At 42.7% G+C, this 19,424-nt stretch overlaps 1 long non-coding RNA gene and 1 pseudogene across 1 annotated transcript; one reads left to right on the top strand and one right to left on the bottom strand.

Moving 5' to 3' along the window:
- Positions 1–5,140: 5,140 nt before the first annotated feature.
- On the bottom strand, positions 5,141–6,733 carry LOC147372506 (uncharacterized). Its single transcript, XR_015164136.1, has 2 exons — positions 6,358–6,733; positions 5,141–6,261 (listed from the first exon to the last, which is right to left on the bottom strand). It is a non-coding gene; the product is annotated as an uncharacterized LOC147372506 (long non-coding RNA).
- Positions 6,734–12,643: 5,910 nt separating this feature from the next.
- LOC147372505 (cytochrome c oxidase subunit FA4 pseudogene) lies at positions 12,644–13,110 on the top strand (annotated as a pseudogene).
- Positions 13,111–19,424: the final 6,314 nt, after the last annotated feature.

Raw genomic sequence — 19,424 nt, 5'->3', positions numbered from 1 at the left:
ATTTAATGACAGCATAGCTTTCCATGTAGATTTTCATGATTTACTTAACAAAGACTCTAAAGTTGAACTTTTAACTTATCCTTTATTTTCTGTCTTCAAAAGGAACTCATAATTACTTTGTGGAAAAAATTTAAAATGGAGATAAGAAAAATAAAAATTGCCCATAATGCCATTACAGAGAAATTATAACTGCTATTAAAACATGATGATGTATGTTTTTCCAGGTTTGTTTGTATTTTTAAACAAAGGTAGGGGAATTCCCTGGTGGTCCGGTGGTAAGTATGTCATGCTTTCACTCTCGAAGGCCTGGGTTCGATTTCTGATTGGGGAACTAAGATCCCACAAGCCACACAGCACACCCCAAAAAGAAAAATAAACAAATAATCAAAGTGGGGGTTACACTGGACATACTGTTTTATAACATGGGCTTTCATTTATCACGATAGTGAAGGGCTTCTTGACCTCTCAGATCCTGATTGTGAGCTCCTGGTCTCTGCTTCTATTATCCTAGACTAACACGTGGCTGCCCACTGCTCATGTCTATTCCCGTAAGGGAGACTGGGCTGACCATTTGGTCCTCTTGGTATTATAGTTTCTTACTATCAAACTATAAATTGGCAGCTGGTTTTGTACATAAGTTTCTTAGGAGTTTAGTTACTGTTAGCTCCCACTGTGAGCCCTAGCGATTACCTCCAATACAGCAAAATAGGGAGTTTGGGGATCTTCAAAGCTGAGGATCTGGGCATTATGACTTAAATAAAGTCAGGCAGTCCTGACTGCCTGAGCAGTCTGAGCAACCAGTCAAATCCTGTCAGCCTCCTTCCCTGACATCTTTATTTTGCTTTCTTTAAGTGTCTTACCAATGATTATACGTGATGACTGGTATTTATCATTTTAAATGGCAAACGACTCTGAGTTGCTGTGGTGAAGAGCAAGTTCAGACACAGTTGCTAGAGACTAGGTGAGAGTAGATGCCCCTTTGGAGTATTATTTGAAGTGCTGACTTTATACAAAAATGCCAGATTATCTCTCCCACTGTTAAAATATCTTGTTATACTTCCCCTTCCTCTTTATGGTATCAAGGAAGTAAGTATGTTGACTTTAGGACTCAAATTTTGATCTGGTTTTGATTAAACCTAGGTTTACCACCCTATGGTAACTTTTCACATTGTTGAGAAAAAGATGAACAATTACAATGAATTTTCTGTGGGTGTAGATGCTTCTACAGTCGATTTAAATATCTAAAAACCTCACCACAGTGTGTCTGACTCTTCTCATCACGCAGGCACTGGCATGCTCTAGACCTAAACTGGACTGATTTGAAAAGACTACTGACTTGTTATTTGACCCCCTGTGTATACTCTGGGCAGTGAAAAGAAAGTCGAATGCACTTAATTTTTGAAGTCAAGCTGTTTATTGATCTGGAAATTGAGTCTGTATACCTGCGGCTAATGGCTGAGTGCGTTTGTATGCTCTCAGTGACATGAGCAATTCCCTTTCACTTGTGACAGGGCCAAAGCAGAGGCACAGGGGCCTGAATACAAACACGAAAAACACCTTACCACCTGGGAGTCGGAGGCAGGTTCAGGCACATCCATTCCTTGTGCATTTGAGCAGCTGTTTCTACTGTATTGCCCAGAACAGCAGATGGGAGAGTCAGATTAGAAACCAGTAAAACAGTGGTCCCCTAACCCTTCAATCTTTTCCTACTCCACCTCCTGCCAAAAAACCAAACAAAAAACCTAAAGTGGCACTTTGTCAACTAGACATCAACAATCTTCTTTAGCCTAATTTCCAAGGAAAAATTACAAGGATGGTTAAAGTCCTTTTAAAACACACAAGAAGCAATTATTGAACACTTACTACTACAGATGCCTTGCATAGTCATATTCATGGTTTATTTCACCTAATCACAGTACCGGGGCAAACAGCTTTTTAGCTGACCTCATCCAGAGGATGAGGCCTAGCTGGCTAGTAACACAATCAGGGTCAGATATCCTAAATGACAGAATCCAGCTTTGAAAGCAGACCTACACCCTCAAACTTGTGTGCTTCCCATGACCACACTACCACATTCTAGAGCAGAACCTTTTTAGCCACAGACAGCAGCTAGCAGAAAGCCACTGCAGGAGGAAGGGCCCAGAGGAAAACTGCTGGGGGTGGGGCAGGGCAGAAGCCCATGCCATGTGCGCGTGCAGTGTTATTTAGAATCTTTTCTTCTGAAATAGAGAAGTGTTCATACCCAGGCATGTCTCTCAAACATTCATTCATCCAGCTTGGGCACAATAGAGATGTCGGCTGGTTGGCAGCAGGGGTGGGGGGCGGGGCCTCAGGAGCTGCCACCTTCCTGGTACCGCAGGCATAGGGCCGGAAGTGCTGATACCTGCCCTGAGGCGGGTGCTGGGAACCAGGAACTGTATTCAGAGCTCAGGAATAGGTCTGAGATAGCGAGTGACCTGTGCCTGGAGTCACAGGAAAGTGAAAGCAGCAGGAAGCACTCTGGGCTAGTGGGGTTTTTGTTTTGTTTCGCTTTTTGCAGGGCCTCCCCACCACACCTGGCACAGTGTGACAGTTAAGTTGGCTGGAGGAACTGGGCGGCCCTCCTTCCCTACCTGCCATTCAGCTCCCCCTACTCTGATCCCTTGAAAAAGCATGGCCTGAGGCTGTGTGCGAAGGAGCAAAGAGAGACTCCATTCTCCCCCCTCCTCTTCAGGGAGGGCAGTGGGCCCACAAAGGCCTGTGGGGCCAGTGCGTACTGGCCGGGAGGTGGGGACTGCAGGCGTGGCTCTGCTGCCTGAACCTCTTCCTTGGGGCACGTGCTCTGTGTGACGCCGTGGTGTGCCAAGGTGTGGTAGGAGCAGGGTGGGCTTCAGGGTGTCTGGAAGGAAATGGACCTTCTTCCCTCCTATCCTACTTTTCCCCATAGTCGGCAGTTTGGAGGCAGAGATCAGGACAAATCCTAATTCTATTACTAACGCTAAGTTCTGATCATGACAGGTGGAAACTGGAACTCAGAAGGACCCTGAAGTTGGTGTGGAGGAAGGGCAGGGGTCCAGAGGTGGTACTGGTTATCTGTGTCTCTGTAATAAATTAACAAAAGCAGAGCTGCTTCAGGTCAGGAATCCAGGTGTGGCTGAGCCAGGTGCCCCACGCTGAAGGCCTTTCATTTATTATCTCAGTTTCTTGGGGTCAGGAATCCAGGTGTGGCTTAGCCAGGTGCCCCCAGGCTGAAGGCCTTTCATGGCGGGGCGGGGCACTACTGCCATTGGCCAAGGCCGTCCTCGCAGCTGAAGGCTCAACTGGTGGAGAACCCAGTTCTGAGCTCACTCGCGGTTACTGACAGGAGTCAGTTCCTCACAGGTTGTTGGCGGGAGCCCTCCCCTCCGTCACAAGGCATTTCAACAGGGCAACTAGCTTCCTACAGAGCAGGTAAGGTGGGGGAGGGTGCCTGAAAGGAGCAGCCTGTCACTTTGGCCATCTTCTCTTCTCCAGAATCACATCAGGAAGTCCAGCTTACACTCAAAGGCATGAATAGCAGGAAGCCATCTCAAAGGCTCTCTGTCAGTGTCTCAGCTGGAACCTGAAGAGTGAAGAGAAATTGACTAGGTGAAGAGGAGGGGGTGGGCAGTGGCCGGTAGGGTGGGCTGCAGCTGTAACTCAGTGTGGCTGTGGGGAAAGTGCCTTCCTTGGGAGGAGAGTGTGGTAGAGACCAGCAGGGCCCAGAGGGTGTGTAACCTTTGAACCCAAATTTGTGAAGGTGAACTTTATCCTGGGAGGATGGAGAACTTAAAGCTGGAGACTAAAATTGATTACACTGTTGTGGAGAGAATGAGGCAGGCCATTGGGGAATTTTGGTCTAAGGAGTGACTGAAGGGACAAAATAGAGTCTAGAGATACGAAGGAGCTGGAATTCGTGAGGCCGAGAGACTGACTGTTGCCACCTTGTATGCAAGTTCAGCAGAGTTTCTGGTATCCCCAGGTTCCTCCTTGAATAATTTGGGAGAGCCTTTCTCTGAGATATGAAACACAGGGGACAAACATGGTGAGGAGCTCAATATTTGAAAAACAGGGAGTGTGAGGTGCTTTGCGGGACATCTGAGAGTAGGTGCTCTCTAGGCAGCTGACATGGGCATCTGGAGGGCTTCCCACAGAAAGAGTGAGAGATGCAATTAGAGAACAGTAAGCACCCAATGGCGATCAATGATCGATCGTGGGAGTGGATAATATGCCCACCAGAGTTTCCAGGACACCTTGAGCAGCAACAGTGCTTTGAAAGACAGTACAAGAAGACAGGCCAGTGAACAACAGAAAACCCTAAATATGCTGCCAGGAAGGAAAACCAGGAGCCATAGGAACCAGAGAGAACACAGGGCAGTAAGTGTCAAGCAAGGACTGCAGAGCCTGGAGAGCTGAAGCCTGGGCCAAGTGGGGAGGGAGGTGAAAAGGAATGTTCTCCAGAAATGCAAAGTGATTTAATATTTTAGAAGTTAAAGCTGCCATTTCAAAATCCCATTTTAAAAGACAAACAAAATAGATAAACATTTAGGCATCAGTTCCCTAAAAGATCACCACAAAAGTCACAAGTGAAGTCGCTCAGTCGTGTCCGACTCTTTGTGACCCCATGGACTGTAGCCCACCAGGCTCCTCCATCCATGGAGTTTTCTAGGCAAGAGTACTGGAGTGGGTTGCCATTTCCTTCTCCAGGGGATCTTCCTGACCCAGGGATTGAACCCGGGTCTCCAGCATTGTGGGCAGATGCTTTACCGTCTGAGCCACCAGGGAATCCCAAAAGATGGCCAAGGAGGCTTAAAAACAACAAAAAAAAACAGTTCCAGGGGAGGTCCCAACCCTATAAAATTAGTCTCTCAAAAAGGAGGCAGGGGCAACTGTAATTTTTTTTCTAAAAGTAGCTAAATGATTTTGAAGTGTAACAAGATTTTGAAATCACTCATTTAAACCTCTAAGAACTACTGGTTCATACTTGGCTTAAGCTCTTTCAGAAGAATTAAAGTGACAGAAAAATTCGTAGATTGCTGAACTGCAAGAAGCTGATTGTTAAATTTAAGACTTTAATAGGAAATTTAAAGCAATCAAGAAAATAAACTCCCCCACAAAGCTAATTAAAAAAAAACCTACCAACTATAAAACACATCTTGTATGTTTATTATCAAGAAAAATGGTAATGATGGCAATTAAGACTATAAATTTAGTTGAGAGTAAATGAGAGCTAGTTTAGTAAATAAAACTGCCTGTAAACATTTGTAAAATAGTTCTCCTCCTCCGTATGGTTTGTAAAAGAACCCAGTGGACCTCAGAAGAGCTGGGGCTGGTTCCTGGCTCTAGCAGGGTGGGAAGTCCTCATTGTTTCATAAACCAAGAAAAGCTCCCCAGCTCATGGTTGCCTCTTCTCTGGGAAAACCACAAGCTCCCTTCTCAGCACTCTGAGAGCAGTCTGGGCTGCATGGTTCCCTCCACTTCCTTACTGCTTTCCTTTGTCCCTGGAGATTTAACTGTGAGCCTCCAAAGTGCATTAAAAGCCCCTTCCAGGTCCTTTGGGGACCCCTGTCCTCATAAGTTGCACAACCAAAGAGCAGCCTTTCACATACAAACTCTCTAGACCCCACCTTGGGCCCCTCCAGACTGGCAGCAGACCCCCAAGGACTTACCTCCTATCTTGTGGAAACATGTTTCACAGTTCACCAACTCACCCCTCCCCTTTCTCCAGGACTTTAACTTCAAATAGTTTTCTCACTTCTACCTTCTCTTGCTGTCCTTAAAGACACGTATACTGGTTTTTCATTAGTTTTAAAATATTAACTCATCAGGAAATGAAAGTAGCAGAGGGAAAGGCGTTAATCACAGCTCCCCTCCCTGGCCCAGGGGGAGCCTCTCTAGGAAGGCTCAGATGTTTACATCTTCAGGTCAAATTGCTCCAAACAATGGTTGCCCTTAGGTTTCCCCTCTTGGGGCAGAAGGTGCCTAATTTCACTGGTCTCCCACCGCACACAAGGATTTCTCTGGCCTCCTTATAGTATTTCTTTAAAATTACTTAAATCTCAATCTTATTAGTCCACAAAGGCAAATAAAATACTTTTGTTTTATCAAGATGGCAGTAAATAAATAAAATGAAGCCTGTTAATACCTAGTTAGAGCCAGCTCGCTGGGAAGCTGACTCATTCTTGCACCGCTGGAGGGGTTCTGAATCTAGAGCCTTAAATGTGTGCATACCCTTCACAGTAATCCCACATCTAGGAAAATATCCTAAGGAAATAATCAAGAGATGCAGTTAAGGATTTAAGAACAAAGAATATTCAGGGCATAGCCATAACTGAGAAAAACTGGAAAAGAAAGACGTACGTGCCTCCCAGGTGGGGCTTGGCTCCACAAACCCTCCAGCACCTCGATGGTGGATGGGGCGCGCCCAGCCACGCGGTCATTCAGGTGGCAAACGTTTACTAGGTACTCTGCATTAGGCACTTGGCTGGGTAAACAAAACAGGTTAAGTCCCCCCCGCCCCGCCCCCGCCCGAAGATACACTCAACTAAAATTCATGATCTAAAACAATTCTAAAATTGTTTACATTGTGTTTTTTTGGGGGAAGCCGATTACACACTGTATCACTCCCCCTCTTTCAACCCCTGCCATAAGCAGTTACCAAATCCGAATATTTTTTCCTTCAGTGGCTTTCCCTAACCGACCTCTTCAATTCCTTTTCAAAAGCAGATCCTAAGGCTCTGAGGTAACCTGATAACAGCGGAAAGAACACCCACATGGAAGTCTTCCGATTGGTTTCTAATTTCAGGAAGTTGCCGACTTTGGGCAAATCACGTCACCTCTGGGACTGTTTCTTTCTTTTTAACCTTTTATTTTGTACTGGGGTATAAGCTGGTTAACAGTGTTGTGATAGTTTCAGGTGAACACCAAAGGAAATCAGCCTTACATATACATGTATCCATTCTCCCCTCCGGGATTGTTTCTAATCAAAATAAAAGGCTGGCCTTCATCTTTCTCGGAGTCCAGTAATTTTTGACTCTGACAGAACCATCCGTAGATGAGGAAGTCTCAGCCCGTGGCTAAAAGGAGGGGGAGGCAGGGAACCCCTTGAGGATCTGCGCATTTCTGTCTAGGGAGTTCCCAGAACACCGACAAGGTAAGGGGCCGCCTCCCTGGAAGGGGGGCAAAAGTATAGAAGTAGGCGGGCCTGTGGCTGGGGATGGCCGGGAGGTGGCGCAGGCCCCGCCCAGGCCCCGCCCAGGCCAGCGCTCCAGGCCCACAAGGTTGGTAAGCAGGCAACGTCCTTCCTTCCGGTTGTTATTTAATGTTAATAAAAAAACAGCTCATAATTATTGGGAGCTTCCAGGTGCAAGATAGTGTGTCGGTGGTTTAGTTACCTCACAACCAAAGTACGAGGTTCATTCTGCTAATTCCCATTCTTAGGGCAAAACGGAGGCTTAGGAAGTTTACAGAATTGATAGAAGTTACGCGGGTAGTCGCAGGGTCCAGGGCTCTTCACTTGCATACTGCCCAGTCTGCCTCTTTTCCCGAGAGGGCAGTAAGACAGTCTTCCGTTTTACCCCTCTTTCCTGCTTGAGAAGACTGGAACTCGGGTCATTATGTTGGTGAGAATTTGTAGACTACCAACCGGGAGACTGGGTGGCCGAAATTTAGGAAGTTTGCAGCTCATCTTGGAATCTGTTGAAGCCCCCTGCTTTCATTAAGAACCCCCTTCCTCCCGGCCCCTCGTACCCCACAGCCTTTCCCTGTCCGGTTAGGGTGAAGGGTCAGTGCTGAAAGGACAGTCAGGAAGGAATAATTCTCATCTCTTCAAAAGGAGAAAGAAATTTGCAACCCAGAGGAGCTCTGCTCTTGATGCTCAGTTTGTACTTTGACCCTTAAGATCTGCTCTGAGAAATTTCCTGTGACCTGTTAAGCTTTGTTGCTACTAAGCAGTACGGAGTTTTGACATTAAGGTCTACTTAATTCAGGAATTTAGATTCTATGAGCTCTTTGAAATTGTACTGAAAAGTAGCTTGTGCATAGGTGTATTTTTCTAGGGTGAGTGTTTATAGCGGTCCTTGGATTCTCAGAGGGGCTTACAGCTGCCCAAAGGTTAAGAACTCCAAGTGACATATTCAGTTCAGTACAGTTCAGTCGCTCAGTCATGTCCGACTCTTTGCGACTCCATGAATCACAGCACGCCAGGCCTCCCTGTCCATCACCAACTCCCGGAGTTCACTCAGACTCACGTCCATCGAGTCAATGGTGCCATCCAGCCATCTCATCCTCTGTCATCCCCTTCTCCTCCTGCCCCCAATCCCTCCCAGCATCAGAGTCTTTTCCAATGAGTCAGCTCTTCGCATGAGGTGGCCAAAGTACTGGAGTTTCAGCTTTAGCATCATTCCCTCCAAAGAAATCCCAGGGCTGATCTCCTTCAGAATGGACTGGTTGGATCTCTTTGCAGTCCAAGGGACTCTCAAGAGTCTTCTCCAACACCACAGTTCAAAAGCATCAATTCTTCGGCGCTCAGCCTTCTTCATAGTCCAACTCTCACATCCATACACAACCACAGGAAAAACCATAGCCTTGACTAGACAGACCTTTGTTGGCAAAGTAATGTCTTTGCTTTTGAATATGCTATCTAGGTTGGTCATAACTTTCCTTCCAAGGAGTAAGCGTCTTTTAATTTTGTGGCTGCAGTCACCATCTGTGGTGATTTTGGAGCCCAGAAAAATAAAGTCTGACACTGTTTCCACTGTTTCCCCATCTATTTCCCATGAAGTGATGGGACCAGATGCCAGGATCTTCGTTTTCTGAATGTTGAGCTTTAAGCCAACTTTTTCACTCTCCACTTTCACTTTCATCAAGAGGCTTTTGAGTTCCTCTTCACTTTCTGCCATAAGGGTGGTGTCATCTGCACCACCCTTAAGGCAGATATAACCACCACGGGAGGTTATTGATATTTCTCCCGGCAATCTTGATTCCAGCTTGTGTTTCTTCCAGTCCAGCGTTTCTCATGATGTACTCTGTGTAGAAGTTAAATAAGCAGGGTGACAATACACAACCTTGACGTACTCCTTTTCCTATTTGGAACCAGTCTGTTGTTCCATGTCCAGTTCTAACTGTTGCTTCCTGACCTGCATACAGGTTTCTCAAGAGGCAGATCAGGTGGTCTGGTATTCCCATCTCTTTCAGAATTTTCCACAGTTTCTTGTGATCCACACAGTCAAAGGCTTTGGCATAGTCAATAAAGCAGAAATAGATGTTTTTCTGGAACTCTCTTGCTTTTTCCATGATCCAGCGGATGTTGGCAATTTGATCTCTGGTTCCTCTGCCTTTTCTAAAACCAGATTGAACATCCGGAAGTTCACGGTTCACGTATTGCTGAAGCCTGGCTTGGAGAATTTTGAGCATTACTTTACTAGCGTGTGAGATGAGTGCAATTGTGTGGTAGTTTGAGCATTCTTTGGCATTGCCTTTCTTTGGGATTGGAATGAAAACTGACCTTTTCCAGTGCTGTGGCCACTGCTGAGTTTTCCAAATTTGCTGGCATATTGAGTGCAGCACTTTCACAGCATCATCTTTCAGGATTTGAAATAGCTCAACTGGAATTCCATCACCTCCACTAGCTTTGTTCATAGTGATGCTTTCTAAGGCCCACTTGACTTCACATTCCAGGATGTCTGGCTCTAGGTCAGTGATCACACCATGGTGATTATCTGTGTCGTGACATGTGGGTGCTAGTAAAGAGGAACAGAGATGCACATCTGGCGGGAGTGGACAGGGGAGAAGGGAAGATGGAGGAGAGGGGTATTCAGGTAAGACTTCACAAAGAGGTGGGATTCTGGTATTGGGGGTGGGGGAGCTGACATTTCTTGCACTCTTACTGTGTGCCAGGCATTGTTCTAGACCAAAATTTACAAGGATTAGTTTGTTCTTATAACAACCTTATGAGGCAAATAAGATTATTGGTCTGGCTTTGTAGATTCATTCATTTAACAAATATTTATTGAGCGCTGTGTGTCAGGCACTGTTCCCAGAGCTACAGCAATTAACAAAACGATCAAAAATGCTTCCTTTGTGGAACTTGCATTCCTTTGGGGAGACAGATGAGGAAACCAGGTTCCCAGAGACTTAAGTGATAAACAAGGGTCTTCAGCTAGTAAGCAGCAGAGATTTGCAACCAGGCAGTATGGCACCAGAAGCTGTACCGCTTCATTTATTTATTTATTTTTAAGGAATGGTTAATAATTTTAAACAATTGAAAGCTTAAATTTTCTGTGCAACAGAAAATCCCCAAACCTAAAAGGAAAGTGAGAAAATACTGACATCATATAGAGCAAAGAATAGCTCCAAAATGTTTTTAAACTATAAGTCAAAGCCGCACATTAAAAATGAATGGGAAAAGGTTACTAAAATAACTCAGAAGAGGAAATACATAATCAATAATGTTGAATACTGGCTTCCTGAATTATCATCAAAACTTTCTGTTTATTGCTTGCACAGTAAGGAAGAGCTTTACCTTGACAGAGTCTTAGTAACCTATCAGAGGGCAAAGGGTGGAGTTTGGATATTTACTGAAGTTTTGGAGATTGGTCTAAGGCAGAACTTTCCATGGGGAAGGGGGCTTGGTTAAGTTTGGGTAGGATCATGATACAATAATTTGGGATTAATGGACACAGTCCTGCAAGGGTTTTAAGGAAAGAAGATTAAAGAGTCACTACAACATGCCAGAGACATTACTTTGTCAACAAAGGCCCATCTAGTCAAGGCTATGGTTTTTCCAGTGGTCATGTATGGATGTGAGAATTGGACTGTCAAGAAAGCTGAGTGCCAAAGAATTGATGCTTTTCAGCTGTGGTGTTAGAGAAGACTTTTGGGAGTCCCTTGGACTGCAAGGAGATCCAACCAGTCCATCCTAAAGATCAGTCCTGAGTGTTCATTGGGAGAACTCATGTTGAAGGTGAAACTCCAGTACTTTGGCCACCTGATGCGAAGAGATGACTCATTTGAAAAGACCCTGATGCTGGGAAAGATTGAGGGCAGGAGGAGAAGGGGACGACAGAGGGTGAGATGGTTGGATGGCATCACCGACTCAATGGACATGGGTTTGGGTGGACTCCGGGAGTTGGTGATGGACAGGGAAGCCTGGCATGCTGTGGTTCATGGGTTTGCAAAGAGTTAGACACGACTGAGCAACTGAACTGAACTGACAACATGCCAAGTAAAAAACCTAGAAGCAAAAATGCAGGTTCTCTTTTTTGGAAGAATGTATAACTGTGACTGCAGTTGTATGCCTGCAATTCTTTATGCTAGTGCTTGTTGGGTCTGTCTAGATTGACCTGACCTCTTCTAGCCTTTGGCATCAATGCCTTCAGTGCTTGTGGATAAACAAGTGATGAAACTAAGAAGCTAATAGAATGAGGTAGAAGGGAACGATTGATAAATCAAGTTATTGGGTTTTTCCTTTGTTTAAAATCACATTTTAATTATAATGTGTGTATTCTCAACTTTTCAGTTATATTTTTAAAAAAACCTTGAGGTGTCATTGACATTCAACAAGTTTCATATACTTAAAGTATGCACTTTTGACATGAGTATGTACTCATGAAACTTATCACTGCAGTTAAGATTATGAATATATCTGTTACCTCCAAAGTTTCCTGGGGCTTCTGTCAACCCCTCCCTCCAGGCCCCTCTCCAAGCAGCAACTGATTATCTTTTGTCACTACAGGTTATTCGCATGGCTCTTTTTTTTTAAATTGTTTGCATCTGTGTTGTTGCATGTATTAATAGTTTACTGCTTTTTATTGCTAAGTAGTATTTCATTGTATGGATATACCACAAATTATTTATCCACTCATCTGTTGATTATATGGTTGATTCCAGTTTTTGGCTATTACAGGTGAAACTGTGATTAACATTCATATGCAAGTATTTTTGTGGACATATGATTTTATTTCCTTTCAGTAATTAATTACTTCTTAATAGAATGGCTGGATCATACTATTGGTATATGTCAAAGTTTTTAAGAAACTGTCAAACTGTTTTCCAATGTAGTTGTACTATTTTACATTGCCGTCAGCAGTGTATGAAAATTGATTATTATACATCCTTTACCATTATTTGATCTGGCCAGTCCTTTCGATTTTAGCCATCCTCAGAGGCGTGCAATGGTATCTTATTTTAATTTGCATTTCTCAGATAGTTAATGATGCTGAACATCTTTTTGTGTGCTTTTTGCCATCAATATGTCAGGAGGGCTTCCTGGTGGGTCAGATGGTAAAGAATCTGTCTGCAATTCTGGAGACCCTGGTTCATTCCCTGGGTCGGGCAGATCCCCTGGAGAATGGAGTGGCAACCCTCTCCAATATTTTTGCCTGGAGAATTCTATGGACAGAGGAGCCTGGTGGGCTATAGTCCATGGGGTCGCAAAGAGTTGGACATGACTGAGCAATTAACACAAAAAATGTCTTCTTTGGTGAAGTATGCTTTCAAATCAATTGTTACTTTTTGTTGTTGGGCTCTTTATTGCATTTTGAGAGTTCTTTATGTATGTTGGATACAAGTCCTTTATTGTATATGTGATTTGCTAATGTTCTCCTAACCTGTGGCTTATTTTTGCATTCTTCTAAAAGTATCTTCCAAAAAGTGTACATTTGGGCAGAGACTACTTAGTCTGGGGCCCGGCAGATTTGTTCTCATCTCCTTTCAGATCAAATATGCTCCACTAGATCCTTGGTTAGGCCAAGAAACATACAAGGTTGGTTTCTTTCCTTGTATTTGTTGGAGCTGGAGGTACTGTAGCAGCACTGTATGCCTTGTATCTGGCATTGTCCAATCAGTTGGAACAGAAAGAATAAGAAGAAACTGAATCCCAGTGATCAATGTAAGTTCTATTCAGTGAATGTGGATTACAGTAAGTCGAAGAAAGAAGGTCCAGACTCCTAAATGAAATGTTTGACTATAAAGCTGCTTAGAATGAAGGTCTTCCAGAAGTCATTTGTAAAATTTTCTATTTAACCAGGAAATATTTCCCCTTTAAATGCATGAAATCATGGTTGTGTATTGTGTTGAGGGTTTACACTAATTAATACATGTCTGAAACTTGAACAAAAAGCATATATACATTCTTAATTTTTGTTTAGTCAAATTTATCAGTTTTAAGGACTGTATTTATTTGTCATATCAGAAATCTTTGCCTAACCCAAGGTCATTTACTCTATATTCTATCAGTTTTTTAATTTTAAAATTTACATTTATATCTGTGATCCATTTTGAGTTGATTTAAAATACATGCTGTGAGGTGTGGATCAAACTTCATTTCTTTTGCATGTAGTTATTCAATTGTTCCAGGACCATTCACTGAAAAGACTATCCTTTTGACACTTAACAACCCTTATAACTTTGTTGAGCAATTGAGCCTATATATGTGGGTGTGTTACCAGACTTTTTATTCAGTTGACCTAGATTTGTCTAGCTTTACCTTAATTTCCCCCACACTGTATTAATCACTGTAGCTTTAAGTATAAGCACTAAAGGGGTTCCCAGGTGGTGCTAGTGGTAAAGAATCCACCCGCCAATACAGGAGATGAATCCCTGGGTCTGGAAGAGCCCCTGGAGTAGGAAGTGGCACCCCACTCCAGTATTCTTGCCTGGGAAATTCCATGGGCAGAGGAGCCTGGCAGTTTACAGTCCACGGGGCTGCAAAGAGTTGGACATGACTGAGTGATTGAGCACACACACACACAAGTCCCCTACATATGAATCTTCAAGTTACAGACTTTCAAAGAAAGAATGTTCTGTCAACATTAGGCATGAGTGAAATTGCCCTTTCTCTCCTATTGCTGATGATCCTTCAGCTTTACCATCTCCCACCTTCTCTCCCTCCTACAGTCACTAACTCTTCTTGCTTATTCACTTAATGCCAGCCTCTGTATACCAGCTATTGTACTGTACGACTGTACTTTTCAAAGTACTGTACTGTAAGATTAATAATGTTTTATTTTTTGTTTTTATGTATTATTTATATTAAAAGTATTATAAACCTATTACAGTATAATGCTATATAGCCAATTGTGTTAGCTGGGCACCTAGGCTAACTTTGTTGAACTTACAAACAAATTAGACTTATGAATGTGCTTTTAATATGAAACTCATTCATATGTAGGGGATTCACTGTATTGAAATCAGGTAGTGTAAGTCTTCCAAGTTTCTTTTTAAAATCTAGTTCCATATAATTTAGGCTCTTCTAGGGCTTTCAAATTCCATAAATTTTAGGAACAGTTTGTTAAGTTCTGTGAAAACGATTGCTGGGAGTTTGAATTAGGTTGCGTTGACTCTATTGATCAATTTGGGGAGAACTGACATCTTAATAATACTGAGTCTTCTGATCTAGGACCACACTAGAGTTCTACATGTATTTAGGACTTTAGCTTTCCTCAGTAGTTTTCAGTGAGTGAGTCTTGCCTATTTTTTGTCAAATTTATCCCCAGGTATCTCAGATTTGTAATGCTGTTGCATATAGAAATGCAATTAATTTTTGTACCTTGACTATATATCTTCCGACCTTGCTAATCTCACTCACTAGCATCAGTAAGTTTTTAGTAAATCCCATAGGATTGTCTATTGATAAATGGACAATCATTAATCATCTGTGAATAAAGACAATTTCACTTCTTTCTTTCCAATCTTTATGCCTTTTCTTTTTCTTATTTTATTGCACTGATTAGAAACTACAGTACGATGTTGAATAGAAGTGTTAAGAGTGGATGTCTTTGCCTGTTCTTGATCTTATGGGGGAAGCACTCAGTATTTACATAAAGGATGATGTTAGCTGTAGATTTTTGCAGATGACTTTAAGCATTTTCTAAGCCATGAACCCAGTATATCTGATGTGAGGAAGATGTGAGGAAGACTTTCAGGTTTTTTTCCTAAATCTTGAATGAACAGTCAGATCAGATCAGATCAGATCAATCGCTCAGTCGTGTCCGACTCTTTGCGACCCCATGAATCGCAGCACGCCAGGTCTCCCTGTCCATCACAAACTCCCGGAGTTCACTGAGACTCAAGTCCATCGAGTCAGTGATGCCATCCAGCCATCTCATCCTCTGTCATCCCCTTCTCCTCTTGCCCCCAATCCCTCCCAGCATCAGAGTCTTTTCCAATGAGTCAACTCTTCGCATGAGGTGGCCAAAGTACTGGAGTTTCAGCTTTAGCATCATTCCTTCCAAAGAAATCCCGGGGCTGATCTCCTTCAGAATAGACTGGTTGGATCTCCTTGCAGTCCAAGGGACTCTCAAGAGTCTTCTCCAACACCACAGTTCAAAAGCATCAATTCTTCAGCGCTCAGCTTTCTTCACAGTCCAACTCTTGCATCCATACATGACCACAGGAAAAACCATAGCCTTAACTAGATGAACCTTTGTTGGCAAAGTAATGTCTCTGCTTTTGAATGTGGTATCTAGGTTGGTCATAACTTTCTTTCCAAGGAGCAAGCGTCTTTTAATTTCTTGGTTGCAGTCACCATCTGCAGTGATTTTGGAGCCCCGAAAAATAAAGTCTGACACTGTTTCCACTGTTTCCCCATCTATTTCCCATGAAGTGGTGGGACCGGATGCTATGATCTTTGTTTTCTGAAGGTTGAGCTTTAAGCCAACTTTTTCACTCTCCTTTTTCACTTTCATCAAGAGGCTTTTGAGTTCCTCTTCACTTTCTGCCATAAGGGTGGTGTCATCTGCATATCTGAGGTTATTGATATTTCTCCCAGCAATCTTGATTCCAGCTTGTGTTTCTTCCAGTCCAGCGTTTGTCATGATGTACTCTGCATAGAAGTTAAATAAACAGGGTGACAATATACAGTCTTGACGTACTCCTTTTCCTATTTGGAACCAGTCTGTTGTTCCATGTCCAGTTCTAACTGTTGCTTCCTGACCTGCATACAGATTTCTCAAGAGGCAGATCAGGTGGTCTGGTATTCCCATCTCTTTCAGAATTTTCCACAGTTTATTGTGATCCACACAGTCAAAGGCTTTGGCATAGTCAATAAAGCAGAAATAGATGTTTTTCTGGAACTCTCTTGCTTTTTCCATGATCCAGCAGATGTTGGCAATTTGATCTCTGGTTCCTCTGCTTTTTCTAAAACCAGCTTGAACATCAGGAAGTTCACGGTTCACGTATTGCTGAAGCCTGGCTTGTAGAATTTTGAGCATTACTTTCAGCGTGTGAGACGAGTGCAATTGTGCGGTAGTTTGGGCATTCTTTGGCATTGCCTTTCTTTGGGATTGGAATGAAAACTGACCTTTTCCAGTGCTGTGGCCACTGCTGAGTTTTCCAAATTTGCTGGCATATTGAGTGCAGCACTTTTACAGGACCATCTTTCAGGATTTGAAATAGCTCAACTGGAATTCCATTATCTCCACTAGCTTTGTTCGTAGTGATGCTTTCTAAGGCCCACTTGACTTCACATTCCAGGATGTCTGGCTCTAGGTCAGTGATCACACCATCGTGATTATCTACGTCGTGAAGATCTTTTTTGTACAGTTCTTCTGTGTATTCTTGCCATCTCTTCTTAATATCTTCTGCTTCTGTTAGGTCCATACTATTTCTATCCTTTATGGTATCTGTGATTTTGTTGAAGAGATCCCTAGTCTTTCCCATTCTGTTGTTTTCCTCTATTTCTTTGCATTGATGGCTGAAGAAGGCTTTCTTATCTCTTCTTGCTATTCTTTGGAACTCTGCATTCAGATGTTTATATCTTTCCTTTTCTCCTTTGCTTTTCGCTTCTCTTCTTTTCACAGCTATTTGTAAGGCCTCCCCAGACAGCCATTTTGCTTTTTTAGAATTTGTCAATTTTTTTGCCTGTATTGGGATGAGCCTATAACTTGCTTTTATTTTTTTAGTCTGTAAGTATGGTGAATTATATTGCTTGATTGAATGTTAACCCAACCTTGTTTTCCCTAATAGACCCCAATTAGACATGACATATATTTGTATCATAGAATTTGAATTAATATTTTGTTAAGAATTTTAACACCTACCTTCATAAGAGTTCTTGGTCTGTATTTTTCTTTTCTTGTAGTTTGTTTGATATTGGTATCAGGGCAGTGCTGACTCATGGGATGTGTTGGGAAGTATTACCTTGTCGTGGGCTGAATTGTATCCTCTCAGAGTTCATGTGTTGAAATCCTAACCCCCAGTACCTCAGATTGTGACAGTATTTGGAGATAAGGTCTTTAAAGAGGTAAGTTGAAATGAAGTCATTAGGGTTGGCCCTAATCCAATATGACTGGTGACCTTAGAGGAAGAGGAAGTTAGGACCAGACATCCACTGAGAGAAGACCATATGAAGACAGAGAGAGGACAGCCATCTGTAAGTCAAAGAGAAAGGCCGCGGAAGAAACCAGTCCTGCTGACACCATGCTATCAGAATTTTAGCCTTCGGAATATTGAGAAAATAAATTTCTGTTGCTTAAGCCAACTAGTCTTTGTTATGGCAGCCCTAACAAACTAACACAGACTTCTTTATCCATTTTCTGGAAGACTTTGTATGGAATTTTCATTATTTATTCCTTAAATTTTGGATAGAATTCACTAGTAAAATTATCTGGACTTGGAGTTTTTCTTTGGGAGAAGGTTAATTTGTTGTTGTTCAGGTGCTAAGTTGTGTCTGACTATTTGTGACCCATGAACTGCAGCACACCAGGCTTCCCTGTCCTTCACTATCTCCTGGCACTTGCTCAAACTCATGTCCGTTGAGTCAGTGATGCTATCCAACCATCTCATCCTCTGTCACCCTCTTCTCCTCTTGCCCTCGATCTTTCCCAGAATCAAGTTTTTTTCCTAATGAGTCAGCTCTTTGCATTAGGTGGCCAAAGTATTGGAGTTTCAGCTTCAGCATCAGTCCTTCCAATGAATATTCAGGGTTGATTTCTTTTAGGATTGACTGGTTTCATCTCATTGTCCAAGGGACTCTCAAGAATCTTCTCCAGGACCACAGTTTGAAAGCATCAATTCTTTTTTTTTTTTAATTATTTCTTTTAATTGGAGGCTAATTACTTTACAATATTGTAGTAGTTTTTGCCATACATTGACATGAATCAGCCATGGGTGTACATGTGTTCCCCATCCTGAACCCCCCTCCCACCTCTGTCTCCATCACATCCCTCAGGGTCATCCCAGTGCACCAGCCCTGAGCACCCTGGCCCATGCATCAAACCTGGACTGGCGATCTATTTCACATATGATAATATATATGTTATTATATTCTCTCAAATCATCCCACCCTCGCTTTCTCCCAGAGTCCAAAAGTCTGTTCTTTATATCTGTGTCTCTTTTGCTGTCTCACATAGAGGATCCTTGTTATTATTTTTCTAAATTCCATATATATATGCGTTAATATACTGTATTGGTGTTTTTCTTTCTGACCTACTTCACTCTGTATAATAGGCTCCAGTTTCATCCACCTCATTAGAACTGATTAAAATGCGTTCTTTTTAATAACTGAGTAATATTCCATTGTGTATATGTACCACAGCTTTCTTATCCATTCATCTGCCAGTGGACATCTAGGTTGCTTCCACGTCCTCCTGGCTATTGTAAACAGTGCTGCGATGAACACTGGGGTACACGTCTGTTGAAAGCATCACTTCTTCGGCACTCAGCATTCATTATAGTCCAACTCTCACATCCATACACAACTAGCAGAAAAGGTACCATACTTAGCTTTGACTATATGTACCTTTGTCTGCAAAATGATGTCTCCTTTTTAATACACTGTATAGGTTTGTCATAGTTGTTCTTCTAAGAAGCAAGCGTCTTTTAATTTCAAGGCTGCAGTCACCGTCTGCAGTGATTTTGGAGCCCAAGAAAATGAAATCTGACACCGTTTCCACATTTTCCCCATCTGTTTGCCTTGAAGTGATAGGACCGGATGGCATGATCTTAATTTTTTGAATATCGAGTTTTAAGCCAGCTTTTTCACTTTGCCATTTCACCTTCATCAAGAGGCTCTTTAGATCCCCTTCACTTTCTGCCATTAAAATGGTATCACCTACATATCTGAGGTGGTTGATATTTCTCCTGGCAATCTTGATTCCAGCCTATGCTTCATCCAGCCCAGCATTTTGCATGATATACTCTGCATAGAAGTTAAATAAGCAGGGTGACAACATACAGCCTTGACGTACTTCTTTCCCAATTTTGAACCAGTCCATTGTTCCGTGTCCAGTTCTAACTGTTGCTTCTTGTCTGCACGCACATTTCTCAGGAGGCAGGTAATGTGTTGTGGTATTCCCATCTCATTAAGAATCTTCCACAGTTTGTTGTGATCCACACAGTCAAAGACTTTAGCATAGTCAGTGAAGCAGAAGTTGATTTTTTTTTTTTTTTTTAAATTTCCTTGCTTTTTCGATGGTCTGGCATATGTT

This window comes from Bos grunniens, chromosome 5, assembly GCF_055505025.1.
Source record: "Bos grunniens cultivar Pamir isolate PY7600 chromosome 5, Bosgru_T2T1.0, whole genome shotgun sequence".
In the NCBI taxonomy this organism is placed as follows: domain Eukaryota; kingdom Metazoa; phylum Chordata; class Mammalia; order Artiodactyla; family Bovidae; genus Bos; species Bos grunniens.
Note: the sequence above shows the minus strand (reverse complement) of the source record. Positions and strands in the feature narration are given on the sequence as shown.